The following is a 10,941-nucleotide window of genomic DNA, read 5'->3' as shown; positions in this document are numbered from 1 at the left end:
TATTTATGTATTGAGGTATTATAATTGTTACAATAAGTTAGCCGTCTAAACTCTCAAAACTGTCAATCTCGCTCTAAAAGTTAACACAGCCAAGAGAGGGGCTGTTAAAACATACCACTTTTTGACAGTTGAGGCGGTCAACTTATTGTTAGAATTCACCGCCACAATACATAAATATGATAAACTACCGTAGATAGCCGCCTTGTGTATAGAATAGCTTCGCAGGTACTATATTATCTCCCTGAAAAATAGATATATTTTTTTATTAAATTCTTGTTGATTATTAGGAACTTCTATGCTGGCATCTGTGATTTACGTGCCTCATGTAAAATAATAAAAAGTCCCCCTATAAAATTAGCACATAAATCTGTCATCTTTATTTTACCACTGCCAAGGACCTGTCCACTGCCTTGCATGTGTGAAAGTAGTATTTCCAAGATTAATAATTAATGAAGTCACCCAAGTGGCCAGAATGTCGTTTAAAACCATCCAATTAAACTGTTTCATCTTTTGCAAAATGTTATTATTATTATGGCTATACCTCAGCTGTGGCATGGTCTAAAAAGATCTCGCAACTAGGCGATGCGCGGATTGTGCAAATGACGCGATCCGAACGAAATATAATTTGTCATAAAAATTCAACATGCGTCCTTTTTATGTTATGTTTATTATTATATTCGTAAAAATAATAGTATGTTCATTGACATGTGGAACGTTTTTTAGTCATCTTTACACGATTTAAGAATATATTCCTCCGACGCCATCACAAAACAAATTGACGTGCAAACAGGCCGACTATCAGTCTCTGAATGACAACGCGGCCGAAATTTCATTCCACATACAGTTGAAAATTATTTGCCGTTTCACTTAGAAACACCAACAATATATAGTCGGTATTTTGTAAAAAAGGCGAATCAACCATTTTGGCGAAATCGAGATTTTAATGAAAAAACAATATTATGTACCTCACTAGCATTGTTGTGTAAAAACGGCGAATTTGTATCGCCAAAGGAAAGTACTTAAAAACAATAATCGTAAGGGCGAATATCCACTTAGTATTATGAAGAAAAAGCGAATGTGACGTATTAGGCCTTTTAAAATATTATATTATAATGCCTATTATACGGACAGTATTCTTTCTTAAGCTTTATTATAAACTTGTTAGACATTTATAATCATCCACAGGTATTTAATAAATAAATGTCAAAAGTTAAAAATCCTCCTGTAAAATAGCATTTTGGTTAATTCGTCCTTTTTACAAAACACCGACGATATATGCACATATAATTTAATTAATACCTGTTTTTTCAGCGCGATATTGTCATTTGTTTTTTTCATCTGTCATTGACTTCAAAATAATATTTTAAAATTGGAACTGCACAGTAAATTATGCAGAGTAGTGCCAAAATCCCTGCGTGCCATGTCACATGTCACGGATGCGGATTCGAATCTCTGATCGGGCAATCTTCTTTCAATGATGCTGGATCCATTGTAAGGATCCAATTTGTTGGACAAATGGTTAACGATCAATTCTCATAGAAAAAATCTGTTAATGGTGCAAACTACCTTATTTTAACTTTTTGAGTTACAGTTATTTTTTCTGAACATTTATATTATCGATGGTCTTTCCACAATGTTGTTTCGATGTAATATGAAGAACCAATGGTATCTAAATATGTCGCCATTAATATAATATAGTATTTAAAACTATCTTTGATTGTATAATCTAATTACAAATCTAAGCATGTACAAAAAATGAATATGTATTTTTACATTTTAATAGCGGTATACCCTAAAACAGTGTGTCCCAAACATTCTTCATGCCAGTACCCATTCAGAGACATACATTTTACTGGCATACCTCAAAGTATTTTTTTTTAAATTTTTGAGCTGCCAATTGAAAATTTTCATTTTTGGTTCTATGTTATTGTTTTTTTATCTGCTGTGGAATATTTTTGCTAAAAATAATTTACAACAGTATTCTTACTATCAGAGAGTTTGAGAAACACTGTCCTAAAATATCATTGATCCCCGAGGCCCACTATAGTCAGACCGTGACACGGAGCTGTAAACTTCGATGGTAGTGCTAGTTATTGCTCATACTTCAAATACAATACAAAGTATTGGTAAATTCAGTGCCATGGCCCGAATATAGTTGGCCTTGATTGATGCCATGTAATTCCAGGTTTTTGATTACAATGTTGGCTCCAATATAAGGCTGAATTCTTTTTTAAGGTGAATTGAGATAGAAATTATGTGTTTTAGTGGAATATTTCCATACATATGTTAGAACATTAAAAAAAAAGGGCGTAATGAATTTTAAAATTCATTACATAGTCTATTCGCATCAACGATTATTCGATATCGAAATCTATTTTACTTGAGCGTCAATAAAAACACTGGACACTTGGCATTCGATTCGACACCCAACATAATCCCAAATTAGAAGTGCCAACAGTCTTTCATTCACTTCTGTTCATTAGCCATGTCTACTTTCTTGCATTTTTTTTGTTCACTTGTAGTAGAACACATCGCAAGGCATGGGTAGTGTGTGCATTCACTGCCTCAAACCAGTTTCAAGATGGAATGTAGGTACATTGTTAGTTTTCAAAAAATTGTGTCTATTTAAAAATGGATTTCTTATTATTGGGCCAATAGATTAATTGGAAGTAAATAATGGCTTTAAAAAGCAAGGAATGAATCGGGACATTTCCCCACTTTCACCTGGCTGGAGAATTATCTATACTGATAACTTTTTAACTGTTATAAAGTCATCAGTGACTGCTGTCCGTTGTGCAAAATGGATAATGTAATATATCCCGTGAATGATACTATTGTATAGCTAATGTCTAAGCCAATACAATTGTACCAAAATAAGAGTATTTTCACTATATTTCATTTGTATTTAAAACATTAAATTAAGATTTAATCGAAAATGTGTGTTTTATGTTTTTATACCTATCCATAAATTTTCTAATGTGACCCCCCCCCCACCCAAAAATAAAGAAAAAAATACTTAGGTTAACTTATACTGGAGTGATATTAAAAAACTATTTTTGTTTTTAATATTATACATCATATTGTGACAGCGCAGCGCAAATGACGTAGTCGGACACTATAAACATACCCACGAAACAAGATATAGTTGGAGGGGCGCCAATACAATGTAATAAGTGTCATTTAAACAGTCATCAATAGCAACCATAGACAATAAACAAGTTACCACTGCAAATACATAATACAACTATTTAGATTAGATTCTGTGGAGTTGACAAAATTTAACCGGTGGCGCCAATGATTTCTGGATATCAGATTTTCATGTTAATGTTAGCGATGGTAGCGAATTACTGGTATACAATTAGGTATTTGACGATTTTAGATCAAATTTGCGATTAAAAATAATATGGGCTCGTACTTTGTAGGTACTAGTTAGTTAAGGGCACACATGCTTACCTAGAGTTTCTGTTTTTTCATTTAAAGTTGAACTATGACATTGAATACTAGGTATGATTTTTAAAGTGAAAGTGATATTATGTTACATCTCTTTTACGCATGCTAATATGATTAAAAAGTTATTCTTTCTCTTTCTGTCACATTCGAATTTGATTACCGAAGTTTAAACATTTACTATGCGTATTAGCTGACGTGCTTCGTCGTTTACAAATTATAACATAAATTTAAAAAATATATGTATTTATAATATTAAATATATTTTATAATGTACACAGATTTTTTTAACAACTATATTATATATACTTTTATTTATTTGTCGCATATTTAAAATGTTCTTGCTATATTAAAATCTTTTTTTTAGCCGGCCAAATAAATCCGTATTTTTGGCCATAGACTAATATAAAAATCTCTCTCCTGTCAAATATTATGTTTGCAAATTGCAAGGTACCTAAAACAATTGTGTTTTATATCAGGAATAAGAAACACTATCTGTAAGTACAATATTATGTTATTTATTACTATCGTAGTATTCTGTGTGTTTTGCATATATTATTCAAGTGTTTATTTATTGTTTTCTTAGTCTATACATACTTTCAATGTTTCATAATTCCGACGTAATACAATCCTTTTTTTGAGGTTAGTTACATTCATTCCAGAATTATATAAAACCTGTGATTTCATATATATTTGTTTGATATAATCTAAGGCGTTCTAGTTGTTATTAAACATGTTACCTACCTGATTACTTTATTTTAGTTAATCAATCTTTTTTGATGCTTTGTATTATCACTAATCCGTTTTAATTACCACTCTTCAAACAGTCGCCAACTATAAAAGATTAAAAATCACACTATTAACAGTTCCTATGTTATGTTTTTTGCAGATGGAGAAAATGTCTACCGAGATCTTTGCTTGTCGACGGTTTCATATGAATAAGATGGAATGAAATAAATCTTTTAATTAATAATGAAATAAATCCAACTTTCGGCGTACGTTTCGAACATGGCGTGATTTATGACGTCGACCATAAAGCATATACACCCATTTTATAGATTTAATAGTACAATTACACAAGGTAAATATAAAGTGACTAATGTTTAAAAAATAAAACAATTTTATAAAAACATTTTTGCACTAAATTTATTATTATCGATAATGATATAAAAGTTGCTATTTTGATTCGTAATATAAAATATAATATAATTGTGCATATCAGTTACTTGTATCATATTAGGTATGTCATTTGGTAGAGCTTACTCTCCAAGTCTTGTCTTTTTCAGCCTCAATATCACTTTGATATTAGAAAAATTGTCTTTCCAACACCAATGAAAGGTGCATGTATCTATACACACACATTTCAAAGGCTTTAAGTTTTCTAGATGCTGTATATTAATTACTTCTTCTCTTCGGCTATATCCGCATCTTAGTTGCAGCATATGGATACAATGCGGCGCCTCCAAGAATCTCTGTCACTCTAGTTTTTTTGCATCGTTCCAGGTCATACTAGCAGCCCGTAACTCCGCCAGATATGCTATATAGATAGTATTTAGTGGCCATCCAGGACGCCGGAATCCGGTTGGCTTGAAGAACAGGCAAACCAGATTGGGATTCTCTTCAGGCACTCGCAGCACGTGGCCGGGCCAGGTACAAAGTTGCGTATTCACTCTCAGCGTGATGGGAGGCTATTTGGTGCGTTCTTTTATCTCCCGTTACTTCTAAAATTACCGCACACCCAGTATCCGTCGTAAACATCTGTTCTCGAAGCTCAGTATACGGTTGCTCGGAGCCTTTGTAAGGTGCCATGACATAAAAACTAGTAAGATATTTAAAATAGCTGCTAGAATGAATACATTGTTGAAAGGAAATGAAAACTGATATTATGATATATCAATTAATTTGTCCATCTGAAGTTGTAGATATCAGTTAATAATTATGTGTTATACCAGTAATTAAATGCTGACTTCAAATGAAAATTGACAATTAAATATTGAAATAATATATTACCAGTTTTGATTTTTTTAAGTACTATACTATATCCATGGTTCATATTACAATGTCATAGTAAAACTTAGAAGAATAAAATATGTCGTAAGACGAAATCAATCTTGGGGTTTTAATATAAGTTAAATAAATAGTACACAGCTAATTTGTTATTACTTTGAATACATGTCATGTCTTTACATCAATAAAAAACAGAAAAACAATTTAATAATGTATAAATATTTATATAAGACTTAACAACGGCTGACATCTAGTTAGACACGATGAACTCCATTTAATTTCCTCTTATTTTAAAATTCACCAAGATATATCCTAATAAGTAGGTAAGTATATTACATTTGTACATATAATAAGTAAATCAAGTACTTAACATAAATAATTATACTGTAAAATTAAATTACAATTGAAGCAGTATATATGGACCCCACAGAGTAATTAACAATATAATAATTTATATAATTATATCGGGTATATACTATATTGACACATTTTAATGAAGTCTATTTTTCTTGGTACCTACGTTCAATGATAAATGTTGTTTTATATTGTAACATAAACAATGGTAATATGCATTGATCTTTCTGATTTTTAAACTGTGATATCTATTTTATATATCTATTGATTTCTATGTGTATTATTGATACATTATTTATTTCAAATACAATAATTTCAAAACTAACAGTAAATAATATATAGAAAGCGTCATGTTGTTTAGTTGGAAAATCTACTAGGAAATTCCATCCAATCCAAATCCAATTTTTACCAGGTGGGTACTTGTAGGTCAGTTATTTTTGGAATAAAATGAATCCCTTAAAAAATATGAAATAAGAATAGAATGATAAATATTTGTGAAAATTTACCAAATCAACATGTTTAACGTGAATATTTTCACACTAAAATGATAAATATTGTTAAGAAAATATACACAAACAGTTCATTCAGAAGTTATGACGTTTAAAAGATCCCGCGAGTTAACTCGTGCGTGGCACTGATCAGTTATGAGGTGATATCAGTTATAATCATTTATGAGGAATGGTTATAAGCCATTGGCACAACCAATTTGGTTTTTGACCTTGAGAACAAAATGTACTTTTTACACGGAACCAAACCCCACGGCTGCAGAGACGAATGCTTATACAAAATATGGCACAGTGGAATCGCCAGCAAAATCTGTAGGTATCATTATTTAGATGTAAGTATACATATTATTTTGAATTTCATAAAATTACACTCGTTCTAGGTGTCTCGTAACAGTAAACTATATTAGTAAATTAGATATATCTTGATGAACTATAAAATAGTGATGTAATATAGACTTGTTGAAAATATATTAAGCATAATAAAATTTAAAATAAAAATTTAGAAATTCAGCCTTTCTGGTTCTCTAATATTCATAGATCTACTGGTTCTGGGATCTACTATTTCTGGCAGTAGACAATTCATATAAAAGTGATATATCTTTTTTTCAATCGTTTCAATCCAAAATGTCTCGTCTTTTTTGATTAATTCTATTTTAACAGGAAAATTATGTCCCGTCCAAACTCCAAATAAACAGACATCTTTCTTAGTAATATGAAGCTGCCCCTGAATCTGGAAGTACCAATCGTGATTTTTATCTATTACCATATTCCTGTCTTTATCTACTTTCCAAAATTTAATTTTTTTCTGTACAATAGCTTCATCTGCACTTATTCCAGCAGCTGAGAAAGGACATTTTATTTCAATAATTGTATCATCATCGCTGATGCCATCTGGCGTTGCACCGATAAAATCATACACATCATCGATAAACAATCCACATCTCTCAATCTTAATTCGTTCTTGTACACTAAGCTGTTGTAAAGCTATTGATTCATTTTCTTTACCATATTTTACCGCTTTCACGTTGGCTAATGATTGGCTATATAATAAACGTTTTACCAAAGGCCCAAATTTTGTATTTTCTCGCCGCTTACACACCTTTCCAAAAACAGAGGCAGTAAGAAGGTTTCGTCGCCTTTCTAGCCATTCTGCACATTCAGATTGTAATACAGTGCGTCTTTCTATATCCCTCCTCTCATAGTTTGTTAGTTTGAGTTTTTTCAAAAAAGTTTCTTTTAACAATTATTGATATTGATTTTTGTCCATATCAGGTTTTTGGCAACTCTATCCATAATCTGGATTAGATAAAGGAACAGAATGTATTGGTTTTCGCCAAGGTTTTCCTATTTTCTTTTTATTTATTTTCAACCTTCTTGATTCTAAGCGATTTATGAAGGCTTTTGGGCTATTTTTATAAACTTGTTTTTGAATTGTGCAATGTAACTTATTTGTATTAAATGCGATTACCGCCGCTGCACATCGTCCCATGTACGATTGTCTTTGAGAGTAGTTAATTCTCTTGCCGCCTACAAATTTTGCAATCATGTTATTAAAAGATTCTGAAATATTAGTAGAAAAATTATAAATTAAACTTTTTGAATTTAGCACCAAACGAGAATTATATATCATTAATTGAGAAAATAGACTGCATTCTTTTAATGCTGGTACATAATTTACATCAAGCATGTCCTCTGTATTTGGTTCATTTGTACAAAAATTTGGTAGACAAGAAGTATGGTCTCCAAAAACATGGTGCGGTCCATTAATTAAATCTTTTTTCAAAGCGATAACCTTTTCTTCGAAAGTACTATCTTGTAGTTTTCTATACTTGATTGCACCTATGACGGCTTTCCGCAGACGTCTTTTTCTTGACGCAATGATTTTTCTTACATTCAAGGGATATCTTGTGTCTTTGGTTAATGCCTCTATTTTGCCACAATAATTTCTAATTAAATGGTTTTTACATTCAACTTTCTCGACAGTTACATTCGGATATGGGTGACAATCAAGAATTTTTTTGTATGTGCTGGAATCTCCATCAGCAATCAATTTTGAATAAATCAATCCATGTGTATTATTAGATTCTTTAAAGCCTTCTAATATTGCTGTAGATTCCATTCCAGCTGACGGACCGGTGTAATTTAAAAAGCATTTATGTTGTTGAGCAGGGATATTTTTATTTTTAGCTTTGGCGCACAAATCGCAATATTTATTTTTCACTGACATGTACAAAATCTTTCCGGTTCTTTGACCAATGATCGTGGCAGCGCCAGATGCTGCGGAATAATTGCATCTGTATGAACGTTTCGACCAACAGCCGTCTGCAACAACTGATATCATGGGAATACCAGAAGAATCGACGTCACCATTTTCGATTGCAAGTTGTCGCTCTTCTTTCGCAGCGTTTTCCATACTCTTATTTTTGGTTTCTTCAAACCACTCGTACACCTTCTGTTGACTCTTTCTGTATGTTCTTGCTGTAATCGATGGTACGTCAATTGCTGAACACATTTCTTCCAGATTTGAAAATCCACTGCCGATACTGATTATACTGGATACAAATGCGTCACACAGATTCATTTTGTTTTTGTTCATTTCAGTGGTATATAATTTTAATTTTTTACCACAAAGTTTACATTGGATAAAAAATGTACTACTAAAGTTATCCCGATTTTCCCCAAAAATTTCTAAATGTGATAAATTACAATTAAATGGAGAATCATGGTGGCTAATTAATTGAAGTTGTTGGGAAAAATATGAAAAGTCTATAATTCTACGGCCTTCTACACGGAATTTAGGGCTTGAATCTTCAATTTCATTTTCTATAATAAATTCTTCGTGTTCGTGTTCAAATGTGGGATGAAATTCTGGTTCAGGTAGTATGCTTTGAGGATTTCCATGCTCAGGCATAGTCTTCGGCAATATATCAATACTATAATACATTCAAAAATATTAGTTTAGTAGATAGTTAACAGAAAACAAAATGTATAGCTGCTATTAATTATTGTACCAGATTATAATTTTTGTCACAGACACACTAATTTCGAATAAGACATGGCACAAACATAATATAAGTACAAATGATCATTATACTTAATTGTGTGTATTAATAAGTAATACGCAAAACTTCCTTTTGCAAGATAAATAAATATTGTGAACCAAAATTTTCTGTGAAATGTGGTTTTTTCAACTATGTATAATTATGTAAAATTATAAAATAATAATTTCAAACCTTTGTGTTTTTAATGTATTAATATTTCCATCTTTTCTCCTACGTCTTTTTTTGGAACTTCCAGCCATCGGATAGTGAGTTCGTGGCATTTTTTGTAAGTACAATCGATATAAATAATTGTGATAATATTGTTAGGTACCTATGTCAAAAACCGAGGATGAAAATTTCGCATTCCCGCTGAAATAAATGACGTTCATAGTATTGCCAGGCTAAACTTTCGAAATTAAAGTTAATTTAAAAGAAAAAAATATTTCATTGGAAAATATTATGTAAGTACAGGCATCCATTATTATGTTATTATTTGATGAAAGTATTCTTTAAAATCATCTGTATTATTATAATCTCGCAAATTCATAATTTAGTAAAAGTTAAATTTTCTGTAATATAAATATCAGTAGGTACCTAACCTAGGTAGATTCATAATTTGGCTAAGTAAAAAATATAGATATTTTTACTTCGCGATGTGTTTGGGGTGTTCTAAATTATGTAAGTATGTTTAATAACAAATGTGAAATTCGTAAAACCTCATGTGTATTATTTATTAAATAAAAATAGTAAAACTAATAGTAGATACAAATGGTGAAAAACTTCATTCACTTATTTACTAAAATATCAATCCAATAATATTTTAGTAGATATGGCAATACTGGACGACCCGATATATTTCACTGAAATAAAATAAAATCTATCACAATTTATAAAATACATACCTACTACAATCATAATTATTTTGAATGTAGAGGGAGATAGTTGTAGAAAGGGACAGAAAACTAACTGCTATGTTGCAATATTAGGCAAAATAGATTGCAACAGTGTTAAAAATTAGAATGTATGATTTAGTATGACATTACGTAGAATTTACGCAAACACAAATTTCTTCAGATTTTTTTTGCTTTCCGATCCTTCTGTCAAAATGATTTTACGTTTGCTATAATACGCTTGAATATCCGTTTATTTAACCTATTTTTGTGCTCAATTTGTAGCATTTAGTGTTACAAACAAATTTGTGTACAATACTAGTGTGTTGGCGTATTTTTTTGGACATATAAAGTGAAAATAATACGAGCTATAAATACTAGACATCATGCGCCAGTTCGTAGGCGATTCTAATGGAAGATTAGCTTGTCGAAAATTTCACGGAAATTGTCGTTTAAAATATTTCACTATTTAGTATTATAAATTTATAATTAACAAGATGTTTCATCATTTATTCAATGATTAATGATAACCCTTCTGATACGTAGCTTTAGATTATTTGGAATGTCTATAATTATAGCATATTTTAATAACAAAATGTCTAGTCGATTCCGTTAGATTTAGAGGGAACAGAAACTGCAAATATTATAATTATACTGAATATATTTTACTACATTATGTTTGATAACATTAAAGCT

The 10,941-nt window shown here is 30.9% G+C and overlaps 1 long non-coding RNA gene across 1 annotated transcript; it reads left to right on the top strand.

The window, feature by feature from the left end:
- Nucleotides 1-3,432: 3,432 nt before the first annotated feature.
- Nucleotides 3,433-5,637, top strand: LOC147073540 (uncharacterized). The gene is made up of 4 exons (XR_015070355.1): nucleotides 3,433-3,504; nucleotides 3,815-3,944; nucleotides 4,337-4,528; nucleotides 4,951-5,637. It is a non-coding gene; the product is annotated as an uncharacterized LOC147073540 (long non-coding RNA).
- The last annotated feature ends 5,304 nt before the right edge of the window (nucleotides 5,638-10,941 follow it).

Source organism: Rhyacophila brunnea, unplaced genomic scaffold (genome assembly GCF_057557595.1).
Source record: "Rhyacophila brunnea isolate RB1 unplaced genomic scaffold, BYU_Rbru_1.0 scaffold_17, whole genome shotgun sequence".
In the NCBI taxonomy this organism is placed as follows: Eukaryota; Metazoa; Arthropoda; class Insecta; order Trichoptera; family Rhyacophilidae; genus Rhyacophila; species Rhyacophila brunnea.
The sequence above is the reverse complement of the archived record's forward strand: the minus strand, read 5'-3'. Positions and strand labels throughout refer to the sequence as shown.